The following is a 19,972-nucleotide window of genomic DNA, read 5'->3' on the forward strand; positions in this document are numbered from 1 at the left end:
TCAGGCCCTAATCTGGTTCCGGCACGGCACGCTGAGCCTTTGGTTAATTCCTCTTCCTGGTGGGAAATGAGAGTTAAATTTGCCCGTCCAGACACCTCCAGCTAGTCTCTCATTGGTTCTCGCTATTCCTGTTCATCTTCCGCAGAAATTGCAAACTGGGCCAAACAGGAGGTTAAAGGGACTGACTCTCCAAGTCGGGAGGGTGTTAGTAAAGCGTCTGGAATGTTGCACCCGAGTACCAGGGTACGAAAACTGAGACATATTTGAACACGTCTCCCGATCACATGGTTGATCATACTCTAGGTTCCACATGCATGTTTTAGCTGAAGGAAGAATACCTTAAACCTGGGTAGTTGAAACCCGTGGAATGGGTCCCATGCAATATGACTTCAAAGGGTCTTCATTTGCTCACCGAACCTCTCCAATCCTATCACTGCTGCGTTTATGCCCCTGTACACATGCTTGATTCTCTTTCGGAGACATAGCAATCCATAGGTTTTAAGATACTTACTAGTCAGGTACATTCTTAGGCATTTAATATGCGGTGTTGAGTCCATTTCGTTGAGCAAGGAGTAGCTCTTGTCTATTCCATATTTGGCTTAAGGAACTTTATCTGTGCTCATTTCAATCTCTGGTTTTATGCAGCACCCCAACTCACCTTTCCCCTTAAGCAAGCATAAGTTGGTTTTCTAAATTTGAGACCCTGTTCTGTTCTGTAATTCAGTTCCTGTGTAGCCAAGTTTACATTTCGTGTATTACTGATATCTTATGATGTTTCTTTTTCTGTGTGACTTATTTCAGTTAGAATCATCATACCTGAATCCACTCATTGTGCTGCTAAGGGCCTGATGACATAGATTTCATTGCTGAGTGATATTGCTTTGTAAGTAAATACCACAACTTCTTTATCCATTTTTCACTTTCTGCGATGTTGAACTTGTACTGTAAACGAGGTTCTTGTAAACAGAGGCGTCCCAAACTTTGGGGTGGCTGTGTCTTTTTGATTTTAATTTCCCTAAGCTATAGGACCATAAGTGGAAGTGCCCTAGGCTCTGTTGCTTTGTTTTTTAGATGTTTCAGGAAACACCATACACTTCTCCCGAGTGTCTGTTGGCAATTTACATCCCGCCCATCAGCATAACAAGGCTCCCAGTTCTCCATGGCCTGTCCTGCCTTTCTGGATTTTACACTTTTTTCAGATGGCCCTTTTGACCGGGGGGAAGTGAGACTTCATTGTAGTGCAGATTTCCTTTGCAAGCTTGCTTGGTTGGCCAAAAAGGGCGTCTGCGTTTTTTCCTGAATATATTCAGGAAAAAACGCATACGCCCTTTTTGGCCAAGTGCATCATTGTGGACGTTCTGCCTCTTTTCCTATGCTTTCAATGCAATTCCAGTCTACCTCCTGAAATCGGTTTCCTGCAATTCTGCCCCGCTTTCAAGTCCTCTTGGCAGCCTTACTTCAGTATATTTTTGGACGATAGCTGTCATTTATAACTCTGCAGGTTTGTGAATTACAGTGCCCCTGAGCTCCTTTCTTCAACTCGCTTTCTTTTGAGCTGGCCGCAACACCGCAGGATGGCTTCAGGCCCTAATCTGGTTCCGGCACGGCACGCTGAGCCTTTGGTTAATTCCTCTTCCTGGTGGGAAATGAGAGTTAAATTTGCCCGTCCAGACACCTCCAGCTAGTCTCTCATTGGTTCTCGCTATTCCTGTTCATCTTCCGCAGAAATTGCAAACTGGGCCAAACAGGAGGTTAAAGGGACTGACTCTCCAAGTCGGGAGGGTGTTAGTAAAGCGTCTGGAATGTTGCACCTGAGTACCAGGGTACGAAAACTGAGACATATTTGAACACGTCTCCCGATCACATGGTTGATCATACTCTAGGTTCCACATGCATGTTTTAGCTGAAGGAAGAATACCTTAAACCTGGGTAGTTGAAACCCGTGGAATGGGTACCATGCAATATGACTTCAAAGGGTCTTCATTTGCTCACCGAACCTCTCCAATCCTATCACTGCTGCGTTTATGCCCCTGTACACATGCTTGATTCTCTTTCGGAGACATAGCAATCCATAGGTTTTAAGATACTTACTAGTCAGGTACATTCTTAGGCATTTAATATGCGGTGTTGAGTCCATTTCGTTGAGCAAGGAGTAGCTCTTGTCTATTCCATATTTGGCTTAAGGAACTTTATCTGTGCTCATTTCAATCTCTGGTTTTATGCAGCACCCCAACTCACCTTTCCCCTTAAGCAAGCATAAGTTGGTTTTCTAAATTTGAGACCCTGTTCTGTTCTGTAATTCAGTTCCTGTGTAGCCAAGTTTACATTCCGTGTATTACTGATATCTTATGATGTTTCTTTTTCTGTGTGACTTATTTCAGTTAGAATCATCATACCTGAATCCACTCATTGTGCTGCTAAGGGCCTGATGACATAGATTTCATTGCTGAGTGATATTGCTTTGTAAGTAAATACCACAACTTCTTTATCCATTTTTCACTTTCTGCGATGTTGAACTTGTACTGTAAACGAGGTTCTTGTAAACAGAGGCGTCCCAAAATTTGGGGTGGCTGTGTCTTTTTGATTTTAATTTCCCTAAGCTATAGGACCATAAGTGGAAGTGCCCTAGGCTCTGTTGCTTTGTTTTTTAGATGTTTCAGGAAACACCATACACTTCTCCCGAGTGTCTGTTGGCAATTTACATCCCGCCCATCAGCATAACAAGGCTCCCAGTTCTCCATGGCCTGTCCTGCCTTTCTGGATTTTACACTTTTTTCAGATGGCCCTTTTGACCGGGGGGAAGTGAGACTTCATTGTAGTGCAGATTTCCTTTGCAAGCTTGCTTGGTTGGCCAAAAAGGGCGTATGCGTTTTTTCCTGAATATATTCAGGAAAAAACGCATACGCCCTTTTTGGCCAAGTGCATCATTGTGGACGTTCTGCCTCTTTTCCTATGCTTTCAATGCAATTCCAGTCTACCTCCTGAAATCGGTTTCCTGCAATTCTGCCCCGCTTTCAAGTCCTCTTGGCAGCCTTACTTCAGTATATTTTTGGACGATAGCTGTCATTTATAACTCTGCAGGTTTGTGAATTACAGTGCCCCTGAGCTCCTTTCTTCAACTCGCTTTCTTTTGAGCTGGCCGCAACACCGCAGGATGGCTTCAGGCCCTAATCTGGTTCCGGCACGGCACGCTGAGCCTTTGGTTAATTCCTCTTCCTGGTGGGAAATGAGAGTTAAATTTGCCCGTCCAGACACCTCCAGCTAGTCTCTCATTGGTTCTCGCTATTCCTGTTCATCTTCCGCAGAAATTGCAAACTGGGCCAAACAGGAGGTTAAAGGGACTGACTCTCCAAGTCGGGAGGGTGTTAGTAAAGCGTCTGGAATGTTGCACCCGAGTACCAGGGTACGAAAACTGAGACATATTTGAACACGTCTCCCGATCACATGGTTGATCATACTCTAGGTTCCACATGCATGTTTTAGCTGAAGGAAGAATACCTTAAACCTGGGTAGTTGAAACCCGTGGAATGGGTACCATGCAATATGACTTCAAAGGGTCTTCATTTGCTCACCGAACCTCTCCAATCCTATCACTGCTGCGTTTATGCCCCTGTACACATGCTTGATTCTCTTTCGGAGACATAGCAATCCATAGGTTTTAAGATACTTACTAGTCAGGTACATTCTTAGGCATTTAATATGCGGTGTTGAGTCCATTTCGTTGAGCAAGGAGTAGCTCTTGTCTATTCCATATTTGGCTTAAGGAACTTTATCTGTGCTCATTTCAATCTCTGGTTTTATGCAGCACCCCAACTCACCTTTCCCCTTAAGCAAGCATAAGTTGGTTTTCTAAATTTGAGACCCTGTTCTGTTCTGTAATTCAGTTCCTGTGTAGCCAAGTTTACATTCCGTGTATTACTGATATCTTATGATGTTTCTTTTTCTGTGTGACTTATTTCAGTTAGAATCATCATACCTGAATCCACTCATTGTGCTGCTAAGGGCCTGATGACATAGATTTCATTGCTGAGTGATATTGCTTTGTAAGTAAATACCACAACTTCTTTATCCATTTTTCACTTTCTGCGATGTTGAACTTGTACTGTAAACGAGGTTCTTGTAAACAGAGGCGTCCCAAACTTTGGGGTGGCTGTGTCTTTTTGATTTTAATTTCCCTAAGCTATAGGACCATAAGTGGAAGTGCCCTAGGCTCTGTTGCTTTGTTTTTTAGATGTTTCAGGAAACACCATACACTTCTCCCGAGTGTCTGTTGGCAATTTACATCCCGCCCATCAGCATAACAAGGCTCCCAGTTCTCCATGGCCTGTCCTGCCTTTCTGGATTTTACACTTTTTTCAGATGGCCCTTTTGACCGGGGGGAAGTGAGACTTCATTGTAGTGCAGATTTCCTTTGCAAGCTTGCTTGGTTGGCCAAAAAGGGCGTATGCGTTTTTTCCTGAATATATTCAGGAAAAAACGCATACGCCCTTTTTGGCCAAGTGCATCATTGTGGACGTTCTGCCTCTTTTCCTATGCTTTCAATGCAATTCCAGTCTACCTCCTGAAATCGGTTTCCTGCAATTCTGCCCCGCTTTCAAGTCCTCTTGGCAGCCTTACTTCAGTATATTTTTGGACGATAGCTGTCATTTATAACTCTGCAGGTTTGTGAATTACAGTGCCCCTGAGCTCCTTTCTTCAACTCGCTTTCTTTTGAGCTGGCCGCAACACCGCAGGATGGCTTCAGGCCCTAATCTGGTTCCGGCACGGCACGCTGAGCCTTTGGTTAATTCCTCTTCCTGGTGGGAAATGAGAGTTAAATTTGCCCGTCCAGACACCTCCAGCTAGTCTCTCATTGGTTCTCGCTATTCCTGTTCATCTTCCGCAGAAATTGCAAACTGGGCCAAACAGGAGGTTAAAGGGACTGACTCTCCAAGTCGGGAGGGTGTTAGTAAAGCGTCTGGAATGTTGCACCCGAGTACCAGGGTACGAAAACTGAGACATATTTGAACACGTCTCCCGATCACATGGTTGATCATACTCTAGGTTCCACATGCATGTTTTAGCTGAAGGAAGAATACCTTAAACCTGGGTAGTTGAAACCCGTGGAATGGGTCCCATGCAATATGACTTCAAAGGGTCTTCATTTGCTCACCGAACCTCTCCAATCCTATCACTGCTGCGTTTATGCCCCTGTACACATGCTTGATTCTCTTTCGGAGACATAGCAATCCATAGGTTTTAAGATACTTACTAGTCAGGTACATTCTTAGGCATTTAATATGCGGTGTTGAGTCCATTTCGTTGAGCAAGGAGTAGCTCTTGTCTATTCCATATTTGGCTTAAGGAACTTTATCTGTGCTCATTTCAATCTCTGGTTTTATGCAGCACCCCAACTCACCTTTACCCTTAAGCAAGCATAAGTTGGTTTTCTAAATTTGAGACCCTGTTCTGTTCTGTAATTCAGTTCCTGTGTAGCCAAGTTTACATTCCGTGTATTACTGATATCTTATGATGTTTCTTTTTCTGTGTGACTTATTTCAGTTAGAATCATCATACCTGAATCCACTCATTGTGCTGCTAAGGGCCTGATGACATAGATTTCATTGCTGAGTGATATTGCTTTGTAAGTAAATACCACAACTTCTTTATCCATTTTTCACTTTCTGCGATGTTGAACTTGTACTGTAAACGAGGTTCTTGTAAACAGAGGCGTCCCAAACTTTGGGGTGGCTGTGTCTTTTTGATTTTAATTTCCCTAAGCTATAGGACCATAAGTGGAAGTGCCCTAGGCTCTGTTGCTTTGTTTTTTAGATGTTTCAGGAAACACCATACACTTCTCCCGAGTGTCTGTTGGCAATTTACATCCCGCCCATCAGCATAACAAGGCTCCCAGTTCTCCATGGCCTGTCCTGCCTTTCTGGATTTTACACTTTTTTCAGATGGCCCTTTTGACCGGGGGGAAGTGAGACTTCATTGTAGTGCAGATTTCCTTTGCAAGCTTGCTTGGTTGGCCAAAAAGGGCGTCTGCGTTTTTTCCTGAATATATTCAGGAAAAAACGCATACGCCCTTTTTGGCCAAGTGCATCATTGTGGACGTTCTGCCTCTTTTCCTATGCTTTCAATGCAATTCCAGTCTACCTCCTGAAATCGGTTTCCTGCAATTCTGCCCCGCTTTCAAGTCCTCTTGGCAGCCTTACTTCAGTATATTTTTGGACGATAGCTGTCATTTATAACTCTGCAGGTTTGTGAATTACAGTGCCCCTGAGCTCCTTTCTTCAACTCGCTTTCTTTTGAGCTGGCCGCAACACCGCAGGATGGCTTCAGGCCCTAATCTGGTTCCGGCACGGCACGCTGAGCCTTTGGTTAATTCCTCTTCCTGGTGGGAAATGAGAGTTAAATTTGCCCGTCCAGACACCTCCAGCTAGTCTCTCATTGGTTCTCGCTATTCCTGTTCATCTTCCGCAGAAATTGCAAACTGGGCCAAACAGGAGGTTAAAGGGACTGACTCTCCAAGTCGGGAGGGTGTTAGTAAAGCGTCTGGAATGTTGCACCCGAGTACCAGGGTACGAAAACTGAGACATATTTGAACACGTCTCCCGATCACATGGTTGATCATACTCTAGGTTCCACATGCATGTTTTAGCTGAAGGAAGAATACCTTAAACCTGGGTAGTTGAAACCCGTGGAATGGGTACCATGCAATATGACTTCAAAGGGTCTTCATTTGCTCACCGAACCTCTCCAATCCTATCACTGCTGCGTTTATGCCCCTGTACACATGCTTGATTCTCTTTCGGAGACATAGCAATCCATAGGTTTTAAGATACTTACTAGTCAGGTACATTCTTAGGCATTTAATATGCGGTGTTGAGTCCATTTCGTTGAGCAAGGAGTAGCTCTTGTCTATTCCATATTTGGCTTAAGGAACTTTATCTGTGCTCATTTCAATCTCTGGTTTTATGCAGCACCCCAACTCACCTTTCCCCTTAAGCAAGCATAAGTTGGTTTTCTAAATTTGAGACCCTGTTCTGTTCTGTAATTCAGTTCCTGTGTAGCCAAGTTTACATTCCGTGTATTACTGATATCTTATGATGTTTCTTTTTCTGTGTGACTTATTTCAGTTAGAATCATCATACCTGAATCCACTCATTGTGCTGCTAAGGGCCTGATGACATAGATTTCATTGCTGAGTGATATTGCTTTGTAAGTAAATACCACAACTTCTTTATCCATTTTTCACTTTCTGCGATGTTGAACTTGTACTGTAAACGAGGTTCTTGTAAACAGAGGCGTCCCAAAATTTGGGGTGGCTGTGTCTTTTTGATTTTAATTTCCCTAAGCTATAGGACCATAAGTGGAAGTGCCCTAGGCTCTGTTGCTTTGTTTTTTAGATGTTTCAGGAAACACCATACACTTCTCCCGAGTGTCTGTTGGCAATTTACATCCCGCCCATCAGCATAACAAGGCTCCCAGTTCTCCATGGCCTGTCCTGCCTTTCTGGATTTTACACTTTTTTCAGATGGCCCTTTTGACCGGGGGGAAGTGAGACTTCATTGTAGTGCAGATTTCCTTTGCAAGCTTGCTTGGTTGGCCAAAAAGGGCGTATGCGTTTTTTCCTGAATATATTCAGGAAAAAACGCATACGCCCTTTTTGGCCAAGTGCATCATTGTGGACGTTCTGCCTCTTTTCCTATGCTTTCAATGCAATTCCAGTCTACCTCCTGAAATCGGTTTCCTGCAATTCTGCCCCGCTTTCAAGTCCTCTTGGCAGCCTTACTTCAGTATATTTTTGGACGATAGCTGTCATTTATAACTCTGCAGGTTTGTGAATTACAGTGCCCCTGAGCTCCTTTCTTCAACTCGCTTTCTTTTGAGCTGGCCGCAACACCGCAGGATGGCTTCAGGCCCTAATCTGGTTCCGGCACGGCACGCTGAGCCTTTGGTTAATTCCTCTTCCTGGTGGGAAATGAGAGTTAAATTTGCCCGTCCAGACACCTCCAGCTAGTCTCTCATTGGTTCTCGCTATTCCTGTTCATCTTCCGCAGAAATTGCAAACTGGGCCAAACAGGAGGTTAAAGGGACTGACTCTCCAAGTCGGGAGGGTGTTAGTAAAGCGTCTGGAATGTTGCACCCGAGTACCAGGGTACGAAAACTGAGACATATTTGAACACGTCTCCCGATCACATGGTTGATCATACTCTAGGTTCCACATGCATGTTTTAGCTGAAGGAAGAATACCTTAAACCTGGGTAGTTGAAACCCGTGGAATGGGTACCATGCAATATGACTTCAAAGGGTCTTCATTTGCTCACCGAACCTCTCCAATCCTATCACTGCTGCGTTTATGCCCCTGTACACATGCTTGATTCTCTTTCGGAGACATAGCAATCCATAGGTTTTAAGATACTTACTAGTCAGGTACATTCTTAGGCATTTAATATGCGGTGTTGAGTCCATTTCGTTGAGCAAGGAGTAGCTCTTGTCTATTCCATATTTGGCTTAAGGAACTTTATCTGTGCTCATTTCAATCTCTGGTTTTATGCAGCACCCCAACTCACCTTTCCCCTTAAGCAAGCATAAGTTGGTTTTCTAAATTTGAGACCCTGTTCTGTTCTGTAATTCAGTTCCTGTGTAGCCAAGTTTACATTCCGTGTATTACTGATATCTTATGATGTTTCTTTTTCTGTGTGACTTATTTCAGTTAGAATCATCATACCTGAATCCACTCATTGTGCTGCTAAGGGCCTGATGACATAGATTTCATTGCTGAGTGATATTGCTTTGTAAGTAAATACCACAACTTCTTTATCCATTTTTCACTTTCTGCGATGTTGAACTTGTACTGTAAACGAGGTTCTTGTAAACAGAGGCGTCCCAAACTTTGGGGTGGCTGTGTCTTTTTGATTTTAATTTCCCTAAGCTATAGGACCATAAGTGGAAGTGCCCTAGGCTCTGTTGCTTTGTTTTTTAGATGTTTCAGGAAACACCATACACTTCTCCCGAGTGTCTGTTGGCAATTTACATCCCGCCCATCAGCATAACAAGGCTCCCAGTTCTCCATGGCCTGTCCTGCCTTTCTGGATTTTACACTTTTTTCAGATGGCCCTTTTGACCGGGGGGAAGTGAGACTTCATTGTAGTGCAGATTTCCTTTGCAAGCTTGCTTGGTTGGCCAAAAAGGGCGTATGCGTTTTTTCCTGAATATATTCAGGAAAAAACGCATACGCCCTTTTTGGCCAAGTGCATCATTGTGGACGTTCTGCCTCTTTTCCTATGCTTTCAATGCAATTCCAGTCTACCTCCTGAAATCGGTTTCCTGCAATTCTGCCCCGCTTTCAAGTCCTCTTGGCAGCCTTACTTCAGTATATTTTTGGACGATAGCTGTCATTTATAACTCTGCAGGTTTGTGAATTACAGTGCCCCTGAGCTCCTTTCTTCAACTCGCTTTCTTTTGAGCTGGCCGCAACACCGCAGGATGGCTTCAGGCCCTAATCTGGTTCCGGCACGGCACGCTGAGCCTTTGGTTAATTCCTCTTCCTGGTGGGAAATGAGAGTTAAATTTGCCCGTCCAGACACCTCCAGCTAGTCTCTCATTGGTTCTCGCTATTCCTGTTCATCTTCCGCAGAAATTGCAAACTGGGCCAAACAGGAGGTTAAAGGGACTGACTCTCCAAGTCGGGAGGGTGTTAGTAAAGCGTCTGGAATGTTGCACCCGAGTACCAGGGTACGAAAACTGAGACATATTTGAACACGTCTCCCGATCACATGGTTGATCATACTCTAGGTTCCACATGCATGTTTTAGCTGAAGGAAGAATACCTTAAACCTGGGTAGTTGAAACCCGTGGAATGGGTACCATGCAATATGACTTCAAAGGGTCTTCATTTGCTCACCGAACCTCTCCAATCCTATCACTGCTGCGTTTATGCCCCTGTACACATGCTTGATTCTCTTTCGGAGACATAGCAATCCATAGGTTTTAAGATACTTACTAGTCAGGTACATTCTTAGGCATTTAATATGCGGTGTTGAGTCCATTTCGTTGAGCAAGGAGTAGCTCTTGTCTATTCCATATTTGGCTTAAGGAACTTTATCTGTGCTCATTTCAATCTCTGGTTTTATGCAGCACCCCAACTCACCTTTCCCCTTAAGCAAGCATAAGTTGGTTTTCTAAATTTGAGACCCTGTTCTGTTCTGTAATTCAGTTCCTGTGTAGCCAAGTTTACATTCCGTGTATTACTGATATCTTATGATGTTTCTTTTTCTGTGTGACTTATTTCAGTTAGAATCATCATACCTGAATCCACTCATTGTGCTGCTAAGGGCCTGATGACATAGATTTCATTGCTGAGTGATATTGCTTTGTAAGTAAATACCACAACTTCTTTATCCATTTTTCACTTTCTGCGATGTTGAACTTGTACTGTAAACGAGGTTCTTGTAAACAGAGGCGTCCCAATGTTTGGGGTGGCTGTGTCTTTTTGATTTTAATTTCCCTAAGCTATAGGACCATAAGTGGAAGTGCCCTAGGCTCTGTTGCTTTGTTTTTTAGATGTTTCAGGAAACACCATACACTTCTCCCGAGTGTCTGTTGGCAATTTACATCCCGCCCATCAGCATAACAAGGCTCCCAGTTCTCCATGGCCTGTCCTGCCTTTCTGGATTTTACACTTTTTTCAGATGGCCCTTTTGACCGGGGGGAAGTGAGACTTCATTGTAGTGCAGATTTCCTTTGCAAGCTTGCTTGGTTGGCCAAAAAGGGCGTATGCGTTTTTTCCTGAATATATTCAGGAAAAAACGCATACGCCCTTTTTGGCCAAGTGCATCATTGTGGACGTTCTGCCTCTTTTCCTATGCTTTCAATGCAATTCCAGTCTACCTCCTGAAATCGGTTTCCTGCAATTCTGCCCCGCTTTCAAGTCCTCTTGGCAGCCTTACTTCAGTATATTTTTGGACGATAGCTGTCATTTATAACTCTGCAGGTTTGTGAATTACAGTGCCCCTGAGCTCCTTTCTTCAACTCGCTTTCTTTTGAGCTGGCCGCAACGCCGCAGGATGGCTTCAGGCCCTAATCTGGTTCCGGCACGGCACGCTGAGCCTTTGGTTAATTCCTCTTCCTGGTGGGAAATGAGAGTTAAATTTGCCCGTCCAGACACCTCCAGCTAGTCTCTCATTGGTTCTCGCTATTCCTGTTCATCTTCCGCAGAAATTGCAAACTGGGCCAAACAGGAGGTTAAAGGGACTGACTCTCCAAGTCGGGAGGGTGTTAGTAAAGCGTCTGGAATGTTGCACCCGAGTACCAGGGTACGAAAACTGAGACATATTTGAACACGTCTCCCGATCACATGGTTGATCATACTCTAGGTTCCACATGCATGTTTTAGCTGAAGGAAGAATACCTTAAACCTGGGTAGTTGAAACCCGTGGAATGGGTACCATGCAATATGACTTCAAAGGGTCTTCATTTGCTCACCGAACCTCTCCAATCCTATCACTGCTGCGTTTATGCCCCTGTACACATGCTTGATTCTCTTTCGGAGACATAGCAATCCATAGGTTTTAAGATACTTACTAGTCAGGTACATTCTTAGGCATTTAATATGCGGTGTTGAGTCCATTTCGTTGAGCAAGGAGTAGCTCTTGTCTATTCCATATTTGGCTTAAGGAACTTTATCTGTGCTCATTTCAATCTCTGGTTTTATGCAGCACCCCAACTCACCTTTCCCCTTAAGCAAGCATAAGTTGGTTTTCTAAATTTGAGACCCTGTTCTGTTCTGTAATTCAGTTCCTGTGTAGCCAAGTTTACATTCCGTGTATTACTGATATCTTATGATGTTTCTTTTTCTGTGTGACTTATTTCAGTTAGAATCATCATACCTGAATCCACTCATTGTGCTGCTAAGGGCCTGATGACATAGATTTCATTGCTGAGTGATATTGCTTTGTAAGTAAATACCACAACTTCTTTATCCATTTTTCACTTTCTGCGATGTTGAACTTGTACTGTAAACGAGGTTCTTGTAAACAGAGGCGTCCCAAACTTTGGGGTGGCTGTGTCTTTTTGATTTTAATTTCCCTAAGCTATAGGACCATAAGTGGAAGTGCCCTAGGCTCTGTTGCTTTGTTTTTTAGATGTTTCAGGAAACACCATACACTTCTCCCGAGTGTCTGTTGGCAATTTACATCCCGCCCATCAGCATAACAAGGCTCCCAGTTCTCCATGGCCTGTCCTGCCTTTCTGGATTTTACACTTTTTTCAGATGGCCCTTTTGACCGGGGGGAAGTGAGACTTCATTGTAGTGCAGATTTCCTTTGCAAGCTTGCTTGGTTGGCCAAAAAGGGCGTATGCGTTTTTTCCTGAATATATTCAGGAAAAAACGCATACGCCCTTTTTGGCCAAGTGCATCATTGTGGACGTTCTGCCTCTTTTCCTATGCTTTCAATGCAATTCCAGTCTACCTCCTGAAATCGGTTTCCTGCAATTCTGCCCCGCTTTCAAGTCCTCTTGGCAGCCTTACTTCAGTATATTTTTGGACGATAGCTGTCATTTATAACTCTGCAGGTTTGTGAATTACAGTGCCCCTGAGCTCCTTTCTTCAACTCGCTTTCTTTTGAGCTGGCCGCAACGCCGCAGGATGGCTTCAGGCCCTAATCTGGTTCCGGCACGGCACGCTGAGCCTTTGGTTAATTCCTCTTCCTGGTGGGAAATGAGAGTTAAATTTGCCCGTCCAGACACCTCCAGCTAGTCTCTCATTGGTTCTCGCTATTCCTGTTCATCTTCCGCAGAAATTGCAAACTGGGCCAAACAGGAGGTTAAAGGGACTGACTCTCCAAGTCGGGAGGGTGTTAGTAAAGCGTCTGGAATGTTGCACCCGAGTACCAGGGTACGAAAACTGAGACATATTTGAACACGTCTCCCGATCACATGGTTGATCATACTCTAGGTTCCACATGCATGTTTTAGCTGAAGGAAGAATACCTTAAACCTGGGTAGTTGAAACCCGTGGAATGGGTACCATGCAATATGACTTCAAAGGGTCTTCATTTGCTCACCGAACCTCTCCAATCCTATCACTGCTGCGTTTATGCCCCTGTACACATGCTTGATTCTCTTTCGGAGACATAGCAATCCATAGGTTTTAAGATACTTACTAGTCAGGTACATTCTTAGGCATTTAATATGCGGTGTTGAGTCCATTTCGTTGAGCAAGGAGTAGCTCTTGTCTATTCCATATTTGGCTTAAGGAACTTTATCTGTGCTCATTTCAATCTCTGGTTTTATGCAGCACCCCAACTCACCTTTCCCCTTAAGCAAGCATAAGTTGGTTTTCTAAATTTGAGACCCTGTTCTGTTCTGTAATTCAGTTCCTGTGTAGCCAAGTTTACATTCCGTGTATTACTGATATCTTATGATGTTTCTTTTTCTGTGTGACTTATTTCAGTTAGAATCATCATACCTGAATCCACTCATTGTGCTGCTAAGGGCCTGATGACATAGATTTCATTGCTGAGTGATATTGCTTTGTAAGTAAATACCACAACTTCTTTATCCATTTTTCACTTTCTGCGATGTTGAACTTGTACTGTAAACGAGGTTCTTGTAAACAGAGGCGTCCCAAACTTTGGGGTGGCTGTGTCTTTTTGATTTTAATTTCCCTAAGCTATAGGACCATAAGTGGAAGTGCCCTAGGCTCTGTTGCTTTGTTTTTTAGATGTTTCAGGAAACACCATACACTTCTCCCGAGTGTCTGTTGGCAATTTACATCCCGCCCATCAGCATAACAAGGCTCCCAGTTCTCCATGGCCTGTCCTGCCTTTCTGGATTTTACACTTTTTTCAGATGGCCCTTTTGACCGGGGGGAAGTGAGACTTCATTGTAGTGCAGATTTCCTTTGCAAGCTTGCTTGGTTGGCCAAAAAGGGCGTATGCGTTTTTTCCTGAATATATTCAGGAAAAAACGCATACGCCCTTTTTGGCCAAGTGCATCATTGTGGACGTTCTGCCTCTTTTCCTATGCTTTCAATGCAATTCCAGTCTACCTCCTGAAATCGGTTTCCTGCAATTCTGCCCCGCTTTCAAGTCCTCTTGGCAGCCTTACTTCAGTATATTTTTGGACGATAGCTGTCATTTATAACTCTGCAGGTTTGTGAATTACAGTGCCCCTGAGCTCCTTTCTTCAACTCGCTTTCTTTTGAGCCGGCCGCAACACCGCAGGATGGCTTCAGGCCCTAATCTGGTTCCGGCACGGCACGCTGAGCCTTTGGTTAATTCCTCTTCCTGGTGGGAAATGAGAGTTAAATTTGCCCGTCCAGACACCTCCAGCTAGTCTCTCATTGGTTCTCGCTATTCCTGTTCATCTTCCGCAGAAATTGCAAACTGGGCCAAACAGGAGGTTAAAGGGACTGACTCTCCAAGTCGGGAGGGTGTTAGTAAAGCGTCTGGAATGTTGCACCCGAGTACCAGGGTACGAAAACTGAGACATATTTGAACACGTCTCCCGATCACATGGTTGATCATACTCTAGGTTCCACATGCATGTTTTAGCTGAAGGAAGAATACCTTAAACCTGGGTAGTTGAAACCCGTGGAATGGGTACCATGCAATATGACTTCAAAGGGTCTTCATTTGCTCACCGAACCTCTCCAATCCTATCACTGCTGCGTTTATGCCCCTGTACACATGCTTGATTCTCTTTCGGAGACATAGCAATCCATAGGTTTTAAGATACTTACTAGTCAGGTACATTCTTAGGCATTTAATATGCGGTGTTGAGTCCATTTCGTTGAGCAAGGAGTAGCTCTTGTCTATTCCATATTTGGCTTAAGGAACTTTATCTGTGCTCATTTCAATCTCTGGTTTTATGCAGCACCCCAACTCACCTTTCCCCTTAAGCAAGCATAAGTTGGTTTTCTAAATTTGAGACCCTGTTCTGTTCTGTAATTCAGTTCCTGTGTAGCCAAGTTTACATTCCGTGTATTACTGATATCTTATGATGTTTCTTTTTCTGTGTGACTTATTTCAGTTAGAATCATCATACCTGAATCCACTCATTGTGCTGCTAAGGGCCTGATGACATAGATTTCATTGCTGAGTGATATTGCTTTGTAAGTAAATACCACAACTTCTTTATCCATTTTTCACTTTCTGCGATGTTGAACTTGTACTGTAAACGAGGTTCTTGTAAACAGAGGCGTCCCAAACTTTGGGGTGGCTGTGTCTTTTTGATTTTAATTTCCCTAAGCTATAGGACCATAAGTGGAAGTGCCCTAGGCTCTGTTGCTTTGTTTTTTAGATGTTTCAGGAAACACCATACACTTCTCCCGAGTGTCTGTTGGCAATTTACATCCCGCCCATCAGCATAACAAGGCTCCCAGTTCTCCATGGCCTGTCCTGCCTTTCTGGATTTTACACTTTTTTCAGATGGCCCTTTTGACCGGGGGGAAGTGAGACTTCATTGTAGTGCAGATTTCCTTTGCAAGCTTGCTTGGTTGGCCAAAAAGGGCGTATGCGTTTTTTCCTGAATATATTCAGGAAAAAACGCATACGCCCTTTTTGGCCAAGTGCATCATTGTGGACGTTCTGCCTCTTTTCCTATGCTTTCAATGCAATTCCAGTCTACCTCCTGAAATCGGTTTCCTGCAATTCTGCCCCGCTTTCAAGTCCTCTTGGCAGCCTTACTTCAGTATATTTTTGGACGATAGCTGTCATTTATAACTCTGCAGGTTTGTGAATTACAGTGCCCCTGAGCTCCTTTCTTCAACTCGCTTTCTTTTGAGCTGGCCGCAACGCCGCAGGATGGCTTCAGGCCCTAATCTGGTTCCGGCACGGCACGCTGAGCCTTTGGTTAATTCCTCTTCCTGGTGGGAAATGAGAGTTAAATTTGCCCGTCCAGACACCTCCAGCTAGTCTCTCATTGGTTCTCGCTATTCCTGTTCATCTTCCGCAGAAATTGCAAACTGGGCCAAACAGGAGGTTAAAGGGACTGACTCTCCAAGTCGGGAGGGTGTTAGTAAAGCGTCTGGAATGTTGCACCCGAGTACCAGGGTACGAAAACTGAGACATATTTGAACACGTCTCCCGATCACATGGTTGATCATACTCTAGGTTCCACATGCATGTTTTAGCTGAAGGAAGAATACCTTAAACCTGGGTAGTTGAAACCCGTGGAATGGGTACCATGCAATATGACTTCAAAGGGTCTTCATTTGCTCACCGAACCTCTCCAATCCTATCACTGCTGCGTTTATGCCCCTGTACGCATGCTTGATTCTCTTTCAGAGACATAGCAATCCATAGGTTTTAAGATACTTACTAGTCAGGTACATTCTTAGGCATTTAATATGCGGTGTTGAGTCCATTTCGTTGAGCAAGGAGTAGCTCTTGTCTATTCCATATTTGGCTTAAGGAACTTTATCTGTGCTCATTTCAATCTCTGGTTTTATGCAGCACCCCAACTCACCTTTACCCTTAAGCAAGCATAAGTTGGTTTTCTAAATTTGAGACCCTGTTCTGTTCTGTAATTCAGTTCCTGTGTAGCCAAGTTTACATTCCGTGTATTACTGATATCTTATGATGTTTCTTTTTCTGTGTGACTTATTTCAGTTAGAATCATCATACCTGAATCCACTCATTGTGCTGCTAAGGGCCTGATGACATAGATTTCATTGCTGAGTGATATTGCTTTGTAAGTAAATACCACAACTTCTTTATCCATTTTTCACTTTCTGCGATGTTGAACTTGTACTGTAAACGAGGTTCTTGTAAACAGAGGCGTCCCAAACTTTGGGGTGGCTGTGTCTTTTTGATTTTAATTTCCCTAAGCTATAGGACCATAAGTGGAAGTGCCCTAGGCTCTGTTGCTTTGTTTTTTAGATGTTTCAGGAAACACCATACACTTCTCCCGAGTGTCTGTTGGCAATTTACATCCCGCCCATCAGCATAACAAGGCTCCCAGTTCTCCATGGCCTGTCCTGCCTTTCTGGATTTTACACTTTTTTCAGATGGCCCTTTTGACCGGGGGGAAGTGAGACTTCATTGTAGTGCAGATTTCCTTTGCAAGCTTGCTTGGTTGGCCAAAAAGGGCGTATGCGTTTTTTCCTGAATATATTCAGGAAAAAACGCATACGCCCTTTTTGGCCAAGTGCATCATTGTGGACGTTCTGCCTCTTTTCCTATGCTTTCAATGCAATTCCAGTCTGTCTCCTGAAATCGGTTTCCTGCAATTCTGCCCCGCTTTCAAGTCCTCTTGGCAGCCTTACTTCAGTATATTTTTGGACGATAGCTGTCATTTATAACTCTGCAGGTTTGTGAATTACAGTGCCCCTGAGCTCCTTTCTTCAACTCGCTTTCTTTTGAGCCGGCCGCAACACCGCAGGATGGCTTCAGGCCCTAATCTGGTTCCGGCACGGCACGCTGAGCCTTTGGTTAATTCCTCTTCCTGGTGGGAAATGAGAGTTAAATTTGCCCGTCCAGACACCTCCAGCTAGTCTCTCATTGGTTCTCGCTATTCCTGTTCATCTTCCGCAGAAATTGCAAACTGGGCCAAACAGGAGGTTAAAGGGACTGACTCTCCAAGTCAGGAGGGTGTTAGTAAAGCGTCTGGAATGTTGCACCCGAGTACCAGGGTACGAAAACTGAGACATATTTGAACACGTCTCCCGATCACATGGTTGATCAGACTCTAGGTTCCACATGCATGTTTTACCTGAAGGAAGAATACCTTAAACCTGGGTAGTTGAAACCCGTGGAATGGGTACCATGCAATATGACTTCAAAGGGTCTTCATTTGCTCACCGAACCTCTCCAATCCTATCACTGCTGCATTTATGTCCCTGTACACATGCTTGATTCTCTTTCGGAGACATAGCAATCCATAGGTTTTAAGATACTTACTAGTCAGGTACATTCTTAGGCATTTAATATGCGGTGTTGAGTCCATTTCGTTGAGCAAGGAGTAGCTCTTGTCTATTCCATATTTGGCTTAAGGAACTTTATCTGTGCTCATTTCAATCTCTGGTTTTATGCAGCACCCCAACTCACCTTTACCCTTAAGCAAGCATAAGTTGGTTTTCTAAATTTGAGACCCTGTTCTGTTCTGTAATTCAGTTCCTGTGTAGCCAAGTTTACATTCCGTGTATTACTGATATCTTATGATGTTTCTTTTTCTGTGTGACTTATTTCAGTTAGAATCATCATACCTGAATCCACTCATTGTGCTGCTAAGGGCCTGATGACATAGATTTCATTGCTGAGTGATATTGCTTTGTAAGTAAATACCACAACTTCTTTATCCATTTTTCACTTTCTGTGATGTTGAACTTGTACTGTAAACGAGGTTCTTGTAAACAGAGGCGTCCCAAACTTTGGGGTGGCTGTGTCTTTTTGATTTTAATTTCCCTAAGCTATAGGACCATAAGTGGAAGTGCCCTAGGCTCTGTTGCTTTGTTTTTTAGATGTTTCAGGAAACACCATACACTTCTCCCGAGTGTCTGTTGGCAATTTACATCCCGCCCATCAGCATAACAAGGCTCCCAGTTCTCCATGGCCTGTCCTGCCTTTCTGGATTTTACACTTTTTTCAGATGGCCCTTTTGACCGGGGGGAAGTGAGACTTCATTGTAGTGCAGATTTCCTTTGCAAGCTTGCTTGGTTGGCCAAAAAGGGCGTATGCGTTTTTTCCTGAATATATTCAGGAAAAAACGCATACGCCCTTTTTGGCCAAGTGCATCATTGTGGACGTTCTGCCTCTTTTCCTATGCTTTCAATGCAATTCCAGTCTACCTCCTGAAATCGGTTTCCTGCAATTCTGCCCCGCTTTCAAGTCCTCTTGGCAGCCTTACTTCAGTATATTTTTGGACGATAGCTGTCATTTATAACTCTGCAGGTTTGTGAATTACAGTGCCCCTGAGCTCCTTTCTTCAACTCGCTTTCTTTTGAGCTGGCCGCAACACCGCAGGATGGCTTCAGGCCCTAATCTGGTTCCGGCACGGCACGCTGAGCCTTTGGTTAATTCCTCTTCCTGGTGGGAAATGAGAGTTAAATTTGCCTGTCCAGACACCTCCAGCTAGTCTCTCATTGGTTCTCGCTATTCCTGTTCATCTTCCGCAGAAATTGCAAACTGGGCCAAACAGGAGGTTAAAGGGACTGACTCTCCAAGTCGGGAGGGTGTTAGTAAAGCGTCTGGAATATTGCACCCGAGAACCAGGGTACGAAAACTGAGACATATTTGAACACGTCTCCGGATCACATGGTTGATCATACTCTAGGTTCCACATGCATGTTTTACCTGAAGGAAGAATACCTTAAACCTGGGTAGTTGAAACCCGTGGAATGGGTACCATGCAATATGACTTCAAAGGGTCTTCATTTGCTCACCGAACCTCTCCAATCCTATCACTGCTGCGTTTATGCCCCTGTACGCATGCTTGATTCTCTTTCAGAGACATAGCAATCCATAGGTTTTAAGATACTTACTAGTCAGGTACATTCTTATGCGTTTAATATGCGGTGTTGAGTCCATTTCGTTGAGCAAGGAGTAGCTCTTGTCTATTCCATATTTGGCTTAAGGAACTTTATCTGTGCTCATTTCAATCTCTGGTTTTATGCAGCACCCCAACTCACCTTTACCCTTAAGCAAGCATAAGTTGGTTTTCTAAATTTGAGACCCTGTTCTGTTCTGTAATTCAGTTCCTGTGTAGCCAAGTTTACATTCCGTGTATTACTGATATCTTATGATGTTTCTTTTTCTGTGTGACTTATTTCAGTTAGAATCATCATACCTGAATCCACTCATTGTGCTGCTAAGGGCCTGATGACATAGATTTCATTGCTGAGTGATATTGCTTTGTAAGTAAATACCACAACTTCTTTATCCATTTTTCACTTTCTGCGATGTTGAACTTGTACTGTAAACGAGGTTCTTGTAAACAGAGGCGTCCCAAACTTTGGGGTGGCTGTGTCTTTTTGATTTTAATT

The sequence above is a fragment of the Pseudorca crassidens genome, chromosome 3 (genome assembly GCF_039906515.1).
Source record: "Pseudorca crassidens isolate mPseCra1 chromosome 3, mPseCra1.hap1, whole genome shotgun sequence".
Lineage (NCBI taxonomy): Eukaryota > Metazoa > Chordata > Mammalia > Artiodactyla > Delphinidae > Pseudorca > Pseudorca crassidens.